The sequence below is a fragment of the Triturus cristatus genome, chromosome 3_2, assembly GCF_964204655.1.
Source record: "Triturus cristatus chromosome 3_2, aTriCri1.1, whole genome shotgun sequence".
Classification (NCBI taxonomy): Eukaryota; Metazoa; Chordata; class Amphibia; order Caudata; family Salamandridae; genus Triturus; species Triturus cristatus.
The window spans coordinates 907429004-907442364 of record NC_140584.1 but is presented as its reverse complement, the minus strand read 5'-3'; the positions used below and the strand labels follow the sequence as shown (position 1 = coordinate 907442364).

The following is a 13361-nucleotide window of genomic DNA, read 5'->3' as shown; positions in this document are numbered from 1 at the left end:
GACTGCTTTGATTGGCAGACGAACATCCCTCTGTGCAGGCTGTCCTTCAAATATTTGGGTTTGTGGATCGCCCTACTCCCGGAACTCGAATGGGCCTTAAACATTACACCCCTGATCAACATGACAAAAGCGGACCTTCGGACGTGGCAGTCCCTCCCGCTCAATACCTTGGGTAGGAGTGCCCTCTTTAAAATGATGGTACTTCCCCGGTTCTTGTATATTTTACAAAATGTCTCCCTTCATCTTCCGGGGAGCTGGTTCTGTGAAATTGACGGTATCCTCACACGGTTTCCCTTGGGGGTGGGAGACTGCGAATGTCCCTGGCGCATTGCCGTATACCTCCCTATGATGGGGGCATGGGAGTCACCAATCTCCACCTTTACTATCTGGCCACGAGACTCATCGTGATCCATGATTGTTTCGCGGGCGGCTGGTCCGACCCGGCGTACCAGGTGGAACTTCGCTCGATGGAGTTCCCTCAACTCCAGGCTTACTTATATGGAGCCCCAGTCACCAGGACAGTGTTCTTAGCTTGGCGCACGGCGTTGCGGCACACGAAATATGACCGGAAACTCACTAGACAGACGCCACGGGATCACGCTTCTCGGTGACCTCTGGGTGGGGGACCACATCAGATCCTTTGCGGACTTGCAGCAGCGCTTCTCTCTCCACCCCTCTCAATTATACAAATACTTGCAACTTAGACATGCGCTCCGCGTGCACATTCCGTCTCCCATCTCCCTCCCGGAATTCAGTCCTCTAGAAGCCCAGGTGATGATGGGGAATTTGGGTAGAGGAGGGGTGTCTCGGATCTACCGCTCCTTGGTGAATAATGGTTCCGCATCTTTAGACTCACTGCGTGCCCGCTGGGAGGAGTGGTTGGGCCCCTTGGAGGACGCAGACTGGAGGGACGCCCTTATGGCCCCTAAAACGCTGACTACCTCCTCTAAGCTGAGGTTTGTCCAACTCTATTACTTGCACGTGGCATACCTCACCCCTGCGTGTCTCTACAGTGCCTGCCTGCGGTCCTCCCCCAATTGCGCTCGATGCGATCACGCTCCTGCAGATTTCTACCACATGGTCTGGCTATGTCCGGTCCTGGTGGCGTTTTGGGCAGGGGTGGAGTTGGAACTTACACTGACCCTGGGGTGGGAGGTCCCACACGACCCAGTGCGCTTGCTCCTGGGGGTCTTTGACGGCTTAGACGGTTCACGAGCAGATAAGCGCTTTCTCGGAATAGCGGTGGCGAAGCGAGACATTACGGCAGTCTGGTCCCAGGCCAAGCCTCCTAGCGTCACGCGGTGGAAGCGGGGGGTTGACTGGTGTGGGACCCAAGAAGAATCCCTCTTTGAAGCCCGTGGTTGTCCTGAACTTTTTCAGAAGGTGTGGGGCAAATAGTTCAACCTAGTTCCCTAAGGAGGTTGCGGATGTGTAGGCTCCATGTTACCCGTTGGGTGGCAGACTCGCGCGTTACAAGAATTTATACAATACAATACAATGTTCCTTACGGGCATTACTTTACCCTGCAGTATGCCTTATGCTCCCTTGTCCCCAGTTGTGTGGCTGTAGACACTCGTCATAATGTATTTGATTCTGCAACTAATGTATTGTTTTGGTGTGATTTTAACTCAATAAAATTGATTATCAAAAAAAAAAAATGAAAGTTTAGGTCTGGCAAAGAGTTTATTTTGCTAGGTCGAAATGGCAGTTTTAAACTGCACTACAAGCTGCAGTGGCAGGCCTGGGGCATGTCTTGAAGTGCTACTTTAGTGGGTGGCACAATGAGCACTGCAGACCCACTACTAGCATTTAGTTTACAGGCCCTATGTACATGTAGTACCACATACTAGGGACTTAAAGTAAATGAAATGTGCCAATTAGGATTATGCCAAATCTACCATGTCGGAAGGGGAGAGCACAAGCACTTTAGCACTGGTTAGCAGTGGTAACATGCACAGAATTCTAATGCCAACAAAAACGAAGTCCGAAACAGAAGGCAAAAATCTGGGGGTAACCCTGCCTATAGGGCCAGCTCCAACAGCTAAGATATGCTATTGAACATTTTCCCTTTTTTGATGTTTATAATGTTAGATAGCTCATTAATAATGCCTCTCGCCCTACTGATGTAACCGAGTGGCCTGATTTAAATTTTAGGTCATATACACAAAAAATATTGAGTGAACTTTTGATACAGAGTGCTAGGAAGGGATTTAGGGATCCACAGGGCAGTGCTGAATTAGGGTCTCAGTGGTGAAAACTAGGATTGTTAGGCTCTCCTGCCACATGGCTCACCCTACTATGCCTTAGCAACACTGTGCCAAGAAGAACCATTCAAGCACTTGACTGTCCGTATTCGTAATGGTGATCAATCCCAGGCTTCTCAGGGAGGCTAGTGTGGGTTTACAGCACACCCAGGTTGCATTAAAAATTGAGCTTCTCAATGATTCATGTTGTCTTGAATTATTGAAATATTGTAACATGATAGATACAAAAAATAAACTCATTTTTGGATAGCCAATAAATAGGAATATCAACAAACCCTCTTTTGTGGAATTGGGTCAGTTATCAAGCTACGCAGGGCAGATGCAGCACAACCCCTTGTGCTGCAGTATTTTTCACTCAGACTGTTAAACAATCTCTGAGCATCATTATACAACAGTGACCCGTCCACTTACAATCTGTCGTCACAAGAGATGCATTGTGCCACAGTTGAGTGAGACTGCTGAACTACTCTGGTCAGTAGACATGGACCCCTTTGCCTTTCTCTTGAGTGACTTATGCATACATAACTTCTTTCCTGCTTCAATGTAGATGAGCCAATGTATGTGTGTTGTTTTTTTTAACATAAAATTGAACAACATGAGATAGGAAGCAGTCTACAATAAGTAACAGTAACTGGGATTAACTCCAGAGTTCCATCCATATTTTTTACCATTGTCAGCAACAAGACTAATTTGCATATGTCTGTTCCCATTCTGAGGTGGCAGAGTCAGCAGAAAAATTATTGGCTAGAATATAGCCTAGATTAATGACCAGTGACTGATAGTAATTCCAATATTCTATCCATCACTTATTGCCTTCTGACCAGCATTATGTAGGCTGCCTTTTTTATTTTCAAATTTATGAATGTTGTCCAAAAGGCCATTTATACTTTTTAGATCTTCACATTTACTTTTGATTTTATTAAATCAGACCATTCCATTGGTCTCTTGTGCCATTCACATGTTCAGCATGTGGCGCAGGGTCAGCCTACTTCAACCATTGGCTCCGTTATGTGTGAGTGGTGGCATTCTATCGAAGCACAATGTCTTCAACTACAGGGAAAAATAATGCCTTTGTTTACATTTCTTTCTTCTTTCCTACGTACTTTGTGCCATGTCTGTAGCCCACCTTTTTGTCACTTTATTTTTATGTCTCATTTTACTTCCTTTAATTTTTCACTCCAGGCTGTTGAACTCTAACCATTGTACATTGAGGAGCTTGTGGTGAATAAGCCACGCTATAGTCAATGGTAAGATTATTTTTCATTTACTTTTGTTACTTCTTAAATGTTTAGCAGATGTGTTGTCAGCATAAGCCTGAAGCGCTGATTCCTTCAAATATCCCACCTGCCCCTCCGGAGAACTGTATTGTTGTTTACATTCTGCATGTATTTACACGCACTTGGGGGCATATGTACAAGAACTTAATGCCGCCGTAGCGTCAATTTTTTGACGTTACGGCAGCTTTTTTTTTATTGCCTTATTTACAAAGTGCCGCTAACTGCAGTTAGCTGCATTTTTCCAGCGTAAACATTAATTTTCTAGATCGCCACTTCTGGTAGCGGGACTTAACGAAAAGAGATGCAAGGTGGACGTTCCAGTGCAAAAACTGCCGCTAACCCCACTTTGCGATATTTACAATGAAATTTCCGTCCGGCGATAACCCTCCAAAACTACCGCTAAGTCCAATTAGAGGCAGTTTTTTAAGACCAGAAAATAGCTGGTCTTAAAACTGGTGCAAACACTTGGGGCCTCATTTCAAAGGTTTTGGTGCTGGACAGAACTGCAAGGAATATTGCTGCGCTACCCTGTGACAAAACGAAAGGGCAGGAATGCGCACGATCAATAAGATAGGGTGCATTCCTGTGCTTCATTCATGAAAAGTGTTGCATCGCTGCGACAAAACAGCGTTGCAACACTTTTCACTGCACCCCTCTTGCGACACCATGGATGCGCTGTATTTACTGTAGAGCGCTCCATGTCGCAACTAATGACAGATACGTCTGGAATCCTGACGTATCTGTCAGCACTAGAGTCATGCATTGCTGCAGTTGTGTCACAAGCATGACACAACTCAAGCAGTGCATCGGGCCAGCCTATCCCTATTTCACTGCGTCACCCTTACGCCTGCCATGAGGGGGGGAGGGAGAGAGAGAGAAAACATTCAGAATTTCAATAGAAATTGTCTCAAATTAAGTGGAAAAAGAGTTTGTGATTACATCTAACCTAAGCTTTCGATCTTTAAATGTATGTTACCACTATACATTTTGAATGCTTCGACTGATGAGCTAATACTCAATAAGGGACCACAAGGGGTAAATTTACAAGAACTGCCGCAAACTAGCATTAGCGACAGCTAGCGGCAGTTTTCTTAACGTGGCCTATCACCAAAAGCTATTACCCTGTTTTTTTTTTTTTAATGAGTTTTATATAATGCAAACTAGACCCGAAAATAACAGGTATCAGAGCGCTGTACATGAGCACCAGTTTCGTTACAGAAGGACACATTAATTTTGCACGGGGAGATTAAGTGATTTGCCCAGAATCACAGGATGTTGAGCGTTGTTTCCGAGACTCGAACCAGGTTCCTCAGCTTTGAGTCTCGGCTGTAGACAGCACATGTGCTGTCTCGAAGAGACATGTTGTATATACTTTGTGAAAGACACACACATGATGGACAGAATGCAGAACAAATCAAACGTTCACCCCCAGTCAAGAGATCTGGGTTGAATCCATTGTTATTTTGCTCACCATGCCACCCCAGTTTAGACCCAGCCATATGAAAATTTGTGTTGACCCTGCTCCTTCTGGTAACAGTCCAACCCGAACTGCCAACCCATGTCTTCCCTAGACCAGAACCAAGCATCCTGGGACCGGTTTCAGGGCATCAGCCAGGCTAGCTTGAATCCAGTGGCACAGTGAGCCCGGGGGCCCACGTCTAGGCAGACCCGGTGCACTTAGGGCGAGAAAGCAAAAGACACAACAAATAATGGATGGAATGCAGAACAAATCATGCGGAACAAATCATACTATCACCCCCGGTCAAGAGATCTGGGTTAAATCCATCATTCTTTTACTCACCATGCCACCCTACTTTGTGGGCTTCAGCCCGCTCATAGGCTTCTTATTTGCTGGCTTCGTCGTTCTCCTATTGTCTCCCCATTTGTCCATGACATGCATGCATCATGCCTCTTCCTGCATTTAGCCCTCCCCAAGAGCATGGACCAGTTACTACTCTCATTTTAGGATTTTTTGCTGAGTTTTATATAGCGCGAACTTGACCCGGGTATCAGAGCTTATGTTACATGAGGACACACATTAATTTTTGGAAATTACGTGATTTGCCCAAAATCATAGGATGTTCAGCATCATTGCCGAGGCTCGAACCTAGTTCCCCAGATTCGAGGTCGGCCGCCCTAGCCGTTACGCCAACTCCTCTCCCCAGTAATGAGCACTTCACTTAGGCACTTGTGTTTTAACTCGCTTCGAGCTTCGTTAAATAGGCCTATAACACTTGTTCTTATCTCTGTACATTAAAAGATGGAGGTCAATTGTCAGGCGCTGTTTTCCAAGGGCGTCTGTTTACTTTTCTTTGACTTTAAAGTGAGAGGATTTATTTTGACACTTTGTGGATGATTTTCAAAACGCCCCTTTCAGCATATTGACATAAACACGAAGCAACCTCATGCATGACAATACAAAACCTATTAACAATTCACACACAAAGCGGGCAGCCCTTTTTCAGCTGGGAAGGCCGCATCATAATTCAGAAGCAATGGCCCTCTTTGTAGAATGGCTGCACATTTTACATTTGTATCGTGTGTATATAAAAGGCCCTCGTTTTGCCACCAGCCGCGCTGCCCCTCAATCACACGTCTGTGTGGTGAATTTTTTAGCCGGTGCATGTCTGTGAGGACTGGAGCTGACGCAGTCTGTGCCTACCTGCGTAGTTTCTTCCCGCGCTCTTTAAAATAAAGCACATTGAAGGACTTACACGGGCGCTAGCTCTGCAAACAGCAACTTGTAAATAGGAGTTTAAAGTGACGTTTTCAAGCATTGCAGGCTCTGTGTTTGTTCGTTGCTGCGGTATTTCAAAACACAGCTACACCTGAGCAGAAGTTTGCATTCTCATTCCGATACAGTTCTTCACCCGGGCGGGTAACTTTAAAACCTATGACAGGGCAAAGGATAACGTAACACCATCCCTCCACTACCCCCCCACCCCCCCCGCATTAGTAGCTTCAGATGTGCGTGCTTCTGTTTCTGTTTCTGTCCCCTCAATCCCTGCCCGTATTGCTCTCACCCATGTGTTTCTTTACCCTCCTCCTCCCTCAGAGTTGCTCTGTATCATCAAGGAGCTACGAGAGCTCAATTTTAATGTGTAAAACCGGCTCCCCCAGCGCAGCGCTAGTTGAGACAGAACAGCCAACACCAGCCTCCTTCTGCCGACAACCTATATGTCAATGTCACCAGTGCCCTACACAAACGCAGGTGTGGTAGCCACTCTATGCATAACACAAAGATGCATAACACAAAGCTAAAACACATCAACACCGACAACGCCTATAGCTCTCCGATTGACAAGACCTATTGGCTTTGCCAAAGCTTGTTTTTTTAAGGGCTTGAGCTGGTATCAGGGTTATGTATGCGTAGTAAGCAGCTCTCCACATCTGTGTGCTCAGGATGGTAAAACAGGTGCTTCATTATGACGGTTACTCCCCACTCATCTTACTGTTTATAAGGCCTTCCATGTAAGACATCCCGAAACTGTGTTTCAGAGTTTTATTAACAAGTGGTGGCTGGGAGCACCAGGTTGTTCTATCGCTGTACCTGAAGGAGCACAGACGTGTTGGGGAAAAGGCAACTCCGACATTGGACAGGTTACCAGGGAAGAGGTGGGGCGTTCTATTTATTGTTACGCAGCAGGACACAAGTAGCAGTTAACAGGAATCTCCTATGCCGGGCTGGTTTCAAACGAACAGAGGGCGCCCACTGTTATCTGTCTCTCTTGTGCCTACCTTTTTCCAAGCTGAGCCTAATCTCCGCTCCATGAATTTACCAATCAGTATCCCATATAACGAGCATTGGCAATGCCAAATTGGTCTTACTTTAAAAGAATGTTGTATGGTAAGGTGAAGCATTACACATAGATCGCAAGGGAATGGATATGTATTTGTGTGGAAGCACAGAACTATAGGTTAATACTGATGTAGGTTGAAAGGTCAGGCGACACTTGCATTGTCAAGCCAGACCTAAACATCCATGTAGGTCAAGAACTACCCTCCTTCCAACTGTGCTTCTGCCAGAGAAAAACACCATACTTTATCTAGTTATCTAAAACACTTTCATAGCATTACAATGCCATGCGTGTTCCCCTGAAACTTCAAGCACCCGAACAAACAACATGATCACATCTGTGTGGATGGCACACAACTTCTGCTCAGTCAAAACATGTAGTCCTAGCTCCCAACATATGGGCAGAACCAAAGTCCCTCTCCTGTATAGTCTTGTATAACTGTCTGTCGACAGCTGCGCAATAAAGCCAGACTATAAAAAAGGCACCTCTCATTTAAAAAATAATCTTACAACCAGAAACATTAATCTCAAAGATAGGAAAATATTGAAACTGTGAGGCATGCATCATCTTCAGTTCAGTTCAGTTCAAAAATGCTTTATTCGGCAAGTATATACAGCCACATAGCAAACATAATAACATACAACAATCATACAAAAACTATAAAATGGCAGAATATAAACCAATTACATGATTAGGTACAGAGCAAGAAAAATTGTTATACTATCCCCGAAAATTAATTATATTACCATCCCTTTAGAAGAGCGAGTGCAGATAGGATGAGCAATGTAGAACAGGTAAAATAATTCTGATAGGCTTAAAAATTATATAGTCTAAAAACTAACATACGGTTAATATACAAAATATGCAAGGTAAAATGCAATTCGCAGATTCTGGACATGTGCAAAAAGTCACTTATGGTGCTTGGGAACTAACATGCCGATTAATGTGCAAAATATGCAGGGTAAAGTGCAAATCGCGGTTCTGTGCATGTGCAAGAAGTCACTTATATTGTTTAGTAGAGTGATAATACAGCTTACTAGAGGCCGAATAAATTACAAGACAATGGATTTCCTGGCACTCATACATTTCAGAATATAAGTAGCTATATAAAAACAAATATCTGCACTTTCCAGATTAAACATTAGCTGCATTGCGCTCCTTGTAGACCGGACATTATATTTTAAAAAGATAGGTTTTAAAAAATGTCGTCTTAAAAACACATAAAATTTACAAAAAAGCATAAAATGACAACAACTCTGTTTGGATAAGTCATCACAGGGGCATAAAGTATTACTATGCTGCCTAGTGATGGGGAAGGACACAAGGTGATGTACTATTCCAAGTCTGAGGCGGGTAAGAACAAAGCGGTGGGATCTTCTTGTAACTTCTGTCAAATATGGCTGGAAACCTTCGCTTAAATTGTTTTCACGATAAAAAACATAAGTACTTTGTTTAAGGCAAACAGAATCTCTAGATTGTCTTCTATGACGTAAAAAGGACACCTTGAGATCTAATTTAGATATACTGGCAGCTTCCTCAGGTATTAAAAAAGGGTCTAGATCAGGGATACTCATAGTACGGCCCGCGGGCCGCCAGCGGCCCGGCAAGCCTTCCTTGGCGGCCCGCGGACCTTGCAGACATCGTGCCGGTTGCAGCAGCATGGAGCTATGGGGGCCGGGCCGGGCGATTCTTTTAAAAGCCATTCACTTGTTAATAAGGCTTTGTTGCATTTCACCTCTTCTTAGCGCCCCTGCATCTCCCCTCTGAATGAGTGGAGATGCAGGGGCGCTAAGAAGAGGTGAAGTACAACAAAGCCTCATTAACAAGTAAATGGTCTTTAAAAGACCCGTGAAGTACTTGGGTGCGGCGGCTGTGTGCGCTCTGTCCACTCTGTGCCCGGCCCCGCCTCCCCTCTCATCGTGCCTGGCTCTGCCTGGGAATGAATGTCATCTGAAGTTTCTCAGCTCTCGCATAGTGCGTTCAAGGGCAGGTACCTCCAACTCTGTGAGCAGAGCCCTTAGCTCACCCTCTGCCTTGCGGATGGCTGTTGCGAGGTCACTTGGGGCCTACCTGCTGAGCTCCTTGTCGCTGTGTATGAGGCTGAGCAGATCAAACACCACGAAGAAAGCACTGAACACTACGGTTGTGCTCCCCGCTATTCTGGCTAGAAGGCGGCCACTGTTCAATACCTGGATGGTTTTAACTAATTTGGAGAGATGGAGGCCGGCCTGACTGACTCCGAAGCACATGTTCCCAAAATCCGTGTTTACAGTCTCGGCCAAATCTCTGATTTCCTCCGCCAGCTGGTTGGCAGCCGTCATGTGTTCTTTGATTCTCTCCAGCCCCCTTTCACACTCCTTCAAGAGCCCCTCCACTTCGTCTTTGTCTATTTTGCTGTTGATCGCATCCAGGGCACAAGTCCTAAAAAAGAAGTGGGGGGACGCTCGAGTTAGGTTGTGTCAACGGAAGTGACGTCACGACAGGAATTGATGTCACGAAATTTGCTGGTCTACGTCTGAAATGCGTGAATACATACAAGATACAAGTAGAGGTATAATACATAAGTGGCAGTCACTCAAAACACAAGAACACACTATACACAGGACCCATTCCTCGGATTACACGGTTATTACAGACTCGGGCCGTAGGCAGTAGGGCATCTGAGACTGTCATAGAAGTGACATGCTCGGCGTGTTGATAGCGCAGCTCCTTGAAACCTTCGCGCCTCGGCTTGGCTCTGAGAAAGGCTGGCAAGGGGAGGGCGCGAGGTGGAAGGGGAGATTATTCTGAGCCTCGGGTGCATTTGAAAGGCATTCATTCGCACGCAGGTGCAGACTCGGACACCGGCTACATCTTTTGGGCAGGGGGGACGGCGTCCACCCGGTAAAAACCCAGTAAAATAAGTGGGGGGACGCCGTCCACCCGCGTGGTACCCCGACTCGAGCCCTGATCGCATCCACCACACTTGCCCCTGCAGAGGTGACTCCCCCTGCGGTGGAGAGGCCGAGTCCTACAGCAGCTGCCCCGAGGGATGCCTCCCCTGTGAAAGGTGCAAGGACCAGCCCCCCCCCCCAATGCCAGCAGTCCCCCAGAAACACCCGCGAAGCTCCCGATGGAGACAGAGGGAGAGATAGAGAGAGGGAAGGAAGGAGATGGAGATAGAGAGAGGGAAGGAAGGAGATGGAGAGAGAGAGAGGGAAGGAAGGAGATGGAGAGAGAGAGAGGGAAGGAGACGGAGAGAGAGAGAGGGAGAGTGATAGAGAGAAGGAGAGAGCGAGAGGGAGGGAGGGAGACAGAGGGAGGGAGGGAGGGAGGGAGACAGGGAGGGAGACAGAGGGAGGGAGGGAGGGAGACAGAGGGAGGGAGGGAGGGAGGGAGAGACAGAGAGAGAGAGAGAGAGAGAGAGAGAGACACACAGAGAGAGAGACAGAGAGAGAGACAGAGAGAGAGACAGAGAGAGAGACAGAGAGAGAGAGACAGAGAGAGAGACAGAGAGAGAGACAGAGAGAGAGACAGAGAGAGAGACAGAGAGAGAGAGACAGAGAGAGAGAGAGACAGAGAGAGAGACAGAGAGACAGAGAGAGAGACAGAGAGAGAGAGAGACAGAGAGAGAGACAGAGAGAGAGACAGAGAGAGAGACAGAGAGAGACAGAGAGAGACAGAGAGAGACAGAGACAGACAGACAGACAGACAGACAGACAGACAGATAGACAGATAGACAGATAGACAGATAGATAGATAGACAGATAGATAGATAGATAGATAGATAGATAGACAGATAGATAGACAGATAGATAGATAGATAGATATGTGTGAATGCCTGGTCTGGTGGCTCAGTGGACAAAGGCGTCCGCTGCAGGGGCCTGTGTTCAACCTCATGGTCATAGTTTTTTTGGGGGGTCTAGCCCCGCCCCCTCCCCCACTGGCCCCGCCCCCACCGGTGCGGCCCTCAGCCAGAAACCACACTGTAAATTTGGCCCCGGAGAGAAAGTTAGTGAGTATCCCTGGTCTAGATTAAAAAGGAGCTTGAGCCAGTAATGAATGTGCCTTAGCCAAGAGATATGCAAACAATGGTCCAGCCTTAGACAATCTCTAATTACTCTTTGTGTAAATATGGTTTCAGTTTTAGACCAGATGGAACGCCATAAGGTCAGAGGGCGAAGGGCTGCAAGCTCTTCAATATGATCAAGCCCCACCTCTCTATGAATTAGTTCTGTGGAAGCTGATGCGGGGGTACACAATAGACGCCTTAAAAATGAGTTCTCGTCAAGTTGGATGTGATTACCACAAAGGGTATGGTGCCCCCACACACCAGCTCCATATAAAGCGGAAGAAATACATCTGGCTTTATAAATTGAAATCATATCATTAATTCTACTATTCCCAAGCTTGGAAGCAAATCTAAACACTCCGTTAATATTCTTTTCCATTTTAAAGCGGACATTTACACATTCATTATCCCATCTCCCATCACCGGAGAATGTGACGCCAAGATAACAAAAACTAGTCACAGATTGGATTTTGTTCTCATCCAGGAAGAAGGTCCTTTTAGCACCTTTCTTATTCCCGCAGGTCATTACATATGTGTTTTCTTTATTAATTAGCAGTTTCCTTTTATCAATAAACCTGCAGAAGCAGCTAATTAAACGTTGGAGGCCAATTTGAGTACGTGACAAGAGGACGGCGTCATCCGCATATAGCAGTATTGGAATTGGGTCGCCATCTACTCGGGGAGCATCGGCAGGAACTTGCCTAAGAATTGAATCAATTTGATTAACAAATAAAGAAAAAAGCAAAGGGGCCAGAACACAGCCCTGCCTGATGCCTCGGGTCACTCTAAAAAAGGGGGTAGATTCACCATCAGGCCCAAAGCGTACTTTGCAGGAGTGCCTTTCGTATAGTCTGGCCAAAAAATGTACAATATCTATTGGGGCGCCCATTTCCAGTAGTATTGGCCATAGAATAGAGTGTTCGACCAGATCGAAGGCACTGCTAAGATCAGCAAAACATAAAAACAGATTACCTTTTTTGACCGTAACATATTTATTAATAATGAGGTCGAGGTTCAGGCACTGCTCCATCGTACCCATTCCCCTCCTGAACCCATATTGGACTGGTGATAAAATATTATTTTCTTCTACCCATATCTCCAGTCTATTAAGGAGTATTCTACTCAAAATTTTGATTGATGAGTCCAGGAGGGAGATAGGGCGATAGTTCCGTGCCTCGGACCTAGACCCCTTCTTAAATAGGGGAACAATAATAGATTGTCCCCAGGACAAAGGAAGGTTACCTTCTATAGCGGCATTAAAAATACGGGTTAAAATAGGTGCCCATAGATCCATCTCCTGTTTATATAAGTCCACGGGGACACCGTCCGGGCCTGGGGCTTTACCCCCTTTACTTTTTAACAGCCCCAAATAAACCTCATCCAGGCTAATAGATAAGGGTAACGATAGCCATACAGAGTTGTGATTAACTAGCAAATCTAAAACCAACCTATCAGGATTAAAAATGTTTGTAAAATGATCAATCCAATCATTGCAATTCACATGGGATGTTAGTTCGGGAATGGTATCATTCTTAAGGAAAGGGCAATTAATTGTCTCCCAGAATAGGCCATTATTATTCGTATTAGCAGCTAAATTTAGTTTATGCCATAGCTCCTCCTGTATTTCTTTTTTACGGACTTTCAAGGAAGTCTTATAGTTATGGCGTTCAGCTTTAATTAGAGTATTATCCCTAGGTTTAGTATCCAGGGCAGTTTTTAATCTCGACAAAGCCTGTGTACAATTTTTATCGAACCAACCAACTGACCTGTTTTTTGATGGCCTACTCCTACCTGTCAGTAAGCCTTCGATAACAGTATTAATTTGATAGAATTTGGAAAGCAGTATGGTGGGTACTATCTCACTACTTAAACAGTAGTCGATTTCTATTGTACATTTAGTAATAACTTCACCCAAAAGTTTAGCAGGATTAACATTAACCCACTTAATTCTTGCCCCATTTGGTCTCTCTGC

At 45.6% G+C, this 13361-nt stretch overlaps 1 pseudogene; it reads right to left on the bottom strand.

Moving 5' to 3' along the window:
* Window positions 1–9284: 9284 nt before the first annotated feature.
* LOC146858431 (apolipoprotein L3-like) overlaps window positions 9285–13361 on the bottom strand; it is a 53625-nt pseudogene continuing 49548 nt past the window's right edge.